Genomic DNA, 8,156 nt, shown 5'->3' on the forward strand with positions numbered 1-8,156 from the left:
AATAAATAAAAAATGTTGAAAAACAAAAAAGTTAGAAAATACGATTTTTTTAATTCGCTTCTCCTAACGACAGGATGTACCGATGACGAACAAAGTGTCGCGTCCTGGATGGTATATATCACGATTTATAATCCCTGAAAGTTTCATGTTGATATCTTTTACCGATTTTGAGTTTAATCGCGGACAAAATGTCATTTTAATTTCAGGAAATTGTCCGTAACTTGGCACCGGAAGTGAGTTTCCAAATTTTCTCTCGGATATACAAAATTCATATTACGACAGATCTTTTCTGAAAATTTCACGTCATTCCATCCAGTAGTCTTCGAGAAATCGCGTGCACAAAATTAGAAAGTCAAAAAAATAATAAAAAGAATAATAAGAAACAGTAAAATCACTATAAGGTCTTCCGTGAAGACGGAAGACCTTAATAATAATAAGAAACAATAGAATAACTATAAGGTCTTCCGTGAAGACGGAAGACCTTAATAAGAAACAATAGAATCACTATAAGGTCTTCCGTGAAGACGGAAGACCTTAATAATAAGAAACAGTAGAATAACTATAAGGTCTTCCGTGAAGACGGAAGACCTTAATTAAACCAGATAATGAACACAATAAATTGATATGAAATAAACTTTTTCCCAGAGGTAATTTTACAAGGAAAAGTTCTCAATATGAAGATACACATTCTTTATTTCACATTTGTTCCAGTTTTCAAGGGGAAGCTTGTCCTCCAACATACAAAAGACTGACAGCACAATTTTCTAATATATATCAATGCTTGAAATTGTTCTCCTACAACAGTAAGTTTATCAAATCTCCCAGCCATCCTTTATGCTCTGCCTTTGTGGTGTATACCTCTAGAAAAATAAAATATTTTACATTATCATTAAAACGACATATAAATAACAAGAAAAATTGAAGATCTGAAGGGTATTTTATTCATTAAGACATTTTAAAAGTACCTCTTTGCTGTCCTGGAGATGTCATCTGGCATTAGGGAACCCCCAACATGGTAGTGATGGAGTTAAATTTCTCCGGAATGAGAAATTAACCAACAAACCTCCAGAAGCAGTGAAAAAGGTTTCGTAAACAAATCCTCCCAGGAACCTTTATGCTCTGGCCCTTGTGGTTTATACTTCTAGAAAAATAACAAATTTTAAATTCTAATTAAAACAACATATAAAATAAGAAGTAAAATGGAAGATTTGAAAGGTATTTTATTTATTATAACATCTTAAATGTAAATCATCATCTTTCCAAGGCAATAAATTAAGATCACTTGAATTCCAATCCTCTGTAGGAATTCGAACCACTTCTTTAACAAAATTCTTACAAGTGCATAAGCAACACATACACTGTCTACCTTTACTATCTTCTGAGAAAGTGTTTGATGCTTGATGCATATCTGCTGCAATGCAAGAAATAGCTGAGACTTGCTTTTACAATTTTTCTTTGAACCTGATATTTTCAAGAAAATTTTGTTTTTTTCTTTTTTTGAGCCCTTGACATCATCAACATAATCATCTTTAAGAATTAAGATCATCAAAATCTCGATCTGATCTTTATTTTTTTTTTACATCTCAAATTGTTAATTTAACAGTATTATGACACAGGATGCCATTGTACTCATCCAGAACATGTGTATTTTTTTTCACATATTCCCATTTATGATTTCTTTTTAATTTTATAATGAAAATTAATAAATAAGACAGTTTCTCCCTGTTAAGTTACATTAAAAAAGTTGTCTATATTTTTCTGAAGCGATATGAGTAAACATAAATCAATTAAAATAACTTATTCCAGATTTATTATGAACAGGTGCTTGTGGTGGATTTTGATCCGCTCCTGGCTGAAATAAAAATGGCGTCGTTCCAACAGATGCTTCGTTCTCATCGTATTTTTCGTGTAATACAACAAGTAGAAATATTATCTTGGATAATTTCGTTTAGGTTCATTGTATGCAGAAAAATATTCATTCGATTTTCACTAAAATATGACCGATTCTCTCAAGAAAGTGGAAATCTAGTCGAAAATTCTATGGCATGTCCTGTCGCACGACTGCTGTTTTATGTGTTTTCAAAGACTTGAAATAATATTTCTAGTGAGGCAGTTGCCTCATTACCACAATGGAAGCTACTTATGCGGACAAAACAAAAAGAAAAAATCATATAGAATCAGGCCCCTGAAGCCGCGAAAACAAGGTGGCACTAATGTTTACTCGGTCAGTACCATACCGCATACGAAGTCCTATCGATAAACTACTGGCTAAGTTTATATTTCAGAGCAACACGTGCAACTATACTTAAATGTATATGTATCTATATTTACGTACCTTCTAAAAATTTCCTGGTAAGCCTCCACAGTCCCGTCATTTTCTTTTGAAGTCACTGTTGTGCTGCCGATTTTGCGTGTTTTTGATTACAAAACAAAGTAGCATGGTGCGTATGAATATGAAAAAGTAGTTCGATCTCTATGTTAGGCCTAATATGCCATTTGTATAAACCCCAACGAACTTGGCACAGAAAAATTAACCAATATTTTATGCAATTAGTTTGAAAAATTTTAAAAATCGACAAGGCATATATACACATATAGGAATATGAGAAGTGACGAAATACACTTTCATTCTTCGGCGGTTTAAAATGCACTATCTTTTTTGTCGGACCGACACAATAAGGCATGTCAATGAAAATGTTATTGTTTATACTTAAAATAAATTTCCTTTCAAAAAAGAAACATTGACATGTCTTCAATATATATGTTCGCTTTTATTTAAGTAGAGTTTTTCAAGATGTGATACAATTTATCGTAGAAGGAACTGAATAAACGAGGTGTGTTATTTGGTTAAAATTAGGTCAACATTGGTAAGAACATAACTGAGTTGATGTCCATCAACTCGTAAAAATTAAAGATGCTAACGGATTGTATAGAATACTATGCACAAAGACTTTTCTATTTAACAATGATAAAGAATATGAGCATAGAAAGTTATGATTAAAGTTTAACTCTTGTTACTGCTGTTAGTTACTTGTAAGTTACCGTAATTGGAAAACCACCGATTACAATTATTTAAAAAATCGACATGAGAAGATATTCAGCACTAATTAACGTCATTATGTACAAATGATGTTTTATTTTGTACAATGGCTATAATCTGCATGATGTTTTATAGAAATGTATGTCCGAATTAATGCTCGAATTTCCTCTATCGTCCATCTTTATTCGCTATTATAAAGATGTAGAGATAATTAATAGTGATCGATCCTCAAAAGAAATCTTTAGAACAATAAAATTGCTGTGAACACACGAACAATCTGATATATTAATTATTTTTGACAACACTGTTGTAATATAAATAAAATAAAATATCCGATCGCGGTCAATGTTCACATGCACAACGATTTTTTTAATTCAATATTCATACTTATTTAATCACGGTGATTTATTTTAATGGAGATTAAAAATATGAATGTTATTGTTTTGTAACTTTCACTCGTGATTTATTTTCCTTTAATTTAATAAAAGCATTTTATAAAACGATATATTAATAATTTTTCCTTCAATAATATTACGATGCATGTGTTTAGTTTACAAATAAATTTCATGTTAAAATAATTAAATTACTTTACGTAGTTTCGATTAACAAGACACAATATAAATAGTTAAATAATTTGATTATTTCAATTAGTTTCACCCAAAAACTGGAGACGAAACAACACGTAATGTTAACTCTGATTACGAAAAACAGACTTCTTGTGTAATATGTGATGCTACGTGTATATAATTTTTTGACATTTTGGGTATTTTGGGTCTCCGGGTAAATAACAACAGTACTACCAAAACGATCCCCCTCCTAAGATAACCGTACGAAAACAATGGGTCTTTAAAACTTAGAAGAATCCTCGATCAGTTCCATACGGTATTTAGTAACTTTGGAATAAAAAAGGGATCTGGTAACAAAGTGGGTTGTAGAAACTTGAGCAGAAAATGGCAATCTGATTTCAATTGACGCCCTTCAGATTGACTTGGGGAGTTATTAAGAGTTATTAGGAGCACGATAATAGTCATAATAGTTGCTGTATGTCACCTACCGGAAGATTACTAAAACAAGCATTTTAGTACAAAACTAACATGAATTTTATTTTAACTCGTTTCTTAAATAGTACAGAAGAAAAAAAAAAGAATAATATGGCTACAGTACACATATCGTTTTCCCATAGGTGACAATGTAAACGTTTCTTCTCAGAGGGATGTCCCTAATGTTCGTTTAGCAGTTTGTGACCCCTCAAATCAAAGCGCATCAAGTTGTCTTTCCTTGGTTAAAATTTCGAGATTCGTTTTCCGGCAAAACGTGTCTCTCTGCGGGAACCTAATAATAAAATAATCCAGCTGATCTTTTTGATACATTACAGAGCAAGAGCCACTTTGGGCCTTATTTGACTCTGAGAATTTCTGAAAAATCAAAACCGAACAGTTTAGGTTGCAAATGCAGTATTTATCACTTGGAGTGTTGGTGACCACGTATCTATTAATCCTGACGTAATTTCCCATCTAGTCAATGCATTATGACGTAATAAATTGCGTCATTTTCCTCATATCCTGTAAATTCCTTTGAAAATGACCTTAAGTTGAGGCATTTTTTTCAATATTTCAGATAGAGCACAACCTCTGATCCAGATTATGCAAATGTATTATGAAAGCTCTGTTTCTGAAGATCAAATACGCATGTTTTCTGCAAATTTCAAGAACATTGCAATTTCTCAAACTTGTTTCCCAATATCTGGGTTCTCAAAACGAAGTTTTATCGAAGAAAATAAAAGCACCAATTGTCCACTTTATTTTGGTATTAAAGTGGGAAAGAGGTGATGGTTTATTAATTGATATAAGTTAAGGGCCATTTTATGCATAAGATAGCTCTTGCTATTTGACAAGCTATTTTGTTAGAAAAAATACTCCAAATCAAGATAAGGGTTAGGGTTAATTCTCAGCTATGTTAAGGACCGATATGGAAAATGTGACCTTTGCACCGTTTTAATATATATTACTTCTTTTTAAAAAAAAATTAACAAAGCAACTGAATACTTGTAGAAAATGTAATATAGCCATCAATAATGAATAGGACTGGGCCGTAGTTATTACCGGTTATGTCGCACGCATCAGCTGTTTGTCACGTGACTTGTATAAAAATAGAATTGTTAAGCTGAATGTAGGAAGTGGGGATAGTGCAAGGGCATTCGCTTGCTGTTCAAGAAAAAAATTGATACACATTGACAGAGGTTTATTTCCTCTACCCAAAAAGTGCTGGGAGCTAGATAGATTACACGATCAGTCCGTACTGGTTCCTGCCGACAAAGCAGGTAACAACATTGTCTTTGTTTGTAAGGCTCATTATATAAATTGCATTCTACAAGAACTTGGATTTAATTCTACAAGTGGTAATCCTACTTATACTCATACGTCCCTTTCTAAGGAAGAAATTCTTCAAAATCACCAGTCAGTTTTGAATACTTTTCATATTCCACAGAGCCAAAATGAATTTGAACTACCCTATATATACAGCAAAACTCGGTTATAACGAAGTCGCTGGGACCTTTGAAATTACTTCGCTATATCCGTAATTCGTTATAAACATAAGAGAAATTCATTTTATTTATACAGCTGGGGATCCAAAAATGACTTCGCTATAACTGTGAATTCGCAATATCCGTGTTCGTACTAAGCGAGTTTTACTGTATATTGGATTCCGAAACTTCATAAGAATCCTTACAAAGATAAATTGCAGGTTCCAGTAAATGTTCAACCAAACCTCTTTCATTACTCTTAACTAAGATACTGACAGTGGTGAAGGAAAAACTTCAAGAGTACTGTGCAACTATATATTCAAGAAGTGGTGTAAATCAGATGTGGATACTTATAAATTCTAAAGAAATTTTGGACAATTTGAAATCACAAGACTTTACAAAAATCAACAGCTTAAAAACGTACGACTTTTCAACTTTATACACAACAATTCCCCACGACAAATTAAAATCCAGGCTTTTTGATATCATTGACAGCTGCTTCTTCAACAAAAATGGAACTCGTAAATTTACTTACCTCGTCATTGGTCATTTGAAAAATTATTTTGTTAAAACAGATTCTGGTTGCACACATAAGTACTCTGAAGTTGACATCAAGAAGTTTCTGATTGACAATATCTATGTGGTTTTTGGAGACCAGGTATTCCAACAATCTATTGGAATTCCCATGGGTACAAATTGCGCTCCGTTATTAGCAGATTTATTTTTATATTCAATATGAAGCAGAATTTATGCAAAATCTTATGCGTGAAAAGAAGAAAACGCTTGCTGTGGCCTTCATCTCGACATTTAGATATATCGACGACGTATTGTCAATTAATAATGATAATTTCCATTCCTACGTCGATACGATATATCCTGGTGAGCTTGAGATAAAAGATGCCATAGAGTCCGACACTTCTGCTTCATATTTGGATATTTTACTTGAAAAAGACACTAAACACTAATGGTAATCTAACAACCAAGCTTTATGATAAACGTGATGACTTTAACTTTTCTATCGTCAACTTCCCTTACTTATGCAGCAATATACCTTCATCACCTGCATACGGAGTATATATATCTCAGTTGATTCGATACGCAAGAGCATGCTCTACTTATGAACAATTTCTTAAACGAGGTAAATTATTGACAAGCAAGTTGATGAAACAAGAATATCAGCAGTCTGGTTTAAAGTCATCATTTCGTAAGTTCTATGGACGATACAATGACCTTGTCAGCAAATACAATTTATCATTGAGTCAAATGCTGACTGACGTTTTTCATACCAATTGTTAGTCCATTATTTATACACTTAATTGACGACGGATTTTTTCCGTTATTTCCTGATCATGACAACGAGCACACGGCGGGTGTGACCGGTCGGCAGGGGATGCTCACTCCTCCATGGCACCTGATCCCACCTCCGATGTTTTGGAGGTCCGTGTTTGCTCTGCTCTAAATTTGTATATCGTTTAATGGACTTTGAGAGTGAATACTGTTCGTTATCTCCATATCCTTCTCAGTACTGATTGCAAATTACTTAAAATTTTTCCGAAAATGCTTATAATAGCTAAAAAAAACTCCCCTTCGCTTAAATTCTGTTATAAATAAAAATGAAGAAATGCAGATCAGAATCAGCTCCAAATATACACGAGTCGTCCGCGTGGCGCAGTTGTTAGAGCGTGTGCTCTAGAGTCGCGAGGTAAGATGTCAATCCTTATGTCGCGGGTTGGAATCCCACTGTGGGACGTGGAGACCGGTCCTTTGGATGAGACCGTATAAACCGAGGCCACGGCACCGTGCTGGCACGAAAAAGATCCCTCTCTGCTCAATGTCCCTGAGAGCCGAGTATAGGACAAAATTTGCAGCTCGATCTCCACCGGCAAGTGGTGGCGTCTCCATACAATTGAAAATTCTCGACAGGGACGTTAAACACTAAACAATCAATCAATCAATCAATCAAAATATACACGATATAAGCAATAAGCATTCCAAATTTCATCTCAAACAAAATAGTCTATGCCCTTGCACTTTTGATGTAAATTACGAATTTTCTACATTTCTTATCCCTGTGCAGCTTCAATGCTACAAGATAAATTCATATTCTATACACATTGTATTTAATAAATTATTATCTTTTGGTTTTAATGATTAGTTAAAAAAATAAGCAATGATAAAATATTTATTTGAGCATTCCTGTAATTATAAACCGGTGATTCTAGTCCTCTGGATCAACTGTGTTGCGTCATGTCAAGGCTGATGACGTCATACAAGGGGCATTTCAAAAAGGTTTGGGTTAGGGTTAGGGTTAGCAATTGTAACTCCACCGAACCTCCACATATTTGAAAATTTTAATGCATGGAAAATAAATAAGATTTCACATGTCTGTGTAACTTAAGTTCATTTTTTGGATTCAAAATTCAAAAGCAAGTGAGTTTTGGGTGCCGAAATTTAATTAGCATGAAAAATACGCACAGAATCAAGTCAGGGGGCAAGATTTAGTATATTTTATTCGTAAACGGTAAGAGTCCTGTTACTCAAAATATATTGAATGAAAACTGCATTAATATACTTAAGAAATGAATGTAATAT

The 8,156-nt window shown here is 33.5% G+C and overlaps 1 long non-coding RNA gene across 1 annotated transcript; it reads right to left on the reverse strand.

Annotated features, from left to right (window-relative positions):
* Nucleotides 1–608: 608 nt before the first annotated feature.
* On the reverse strand, nt 609–2,782 carry LOC134248136 (uncharacterized). The gene is made up of 3 exons (XR_009987986.1): nt 2,336–2,782; nt 966–1,141; nt 609–860 (listed from the first exon to the last, which is right to left on the reverse strand). It is a non-coding gene; the product is annotated as an uncharacterized LOC134248136 (long non-coding RNA).
* Nucleotides 2,783–8,156: the final 5,374 nt, after the last annotated feature.

The sequence above is a fragment of the Saccostrea cucullata genome, unplaced genomic scaffold (assembly GCF_032062105.1).
Source record: "Saccostrea cucullata isolate Sc308-1 unplaced genomic scaffold, CSIRO_AGI_Scuc_v1 ctg2811, whole genome shotgun sequence".
In the NCBI taxonomy this organism is placed as follows: Eukaryota; Metazoa; Mollusca; class Bivalvia; order Ostreida; family Ostreidae; genus Saccostrea; species Saccostrea cuccullata.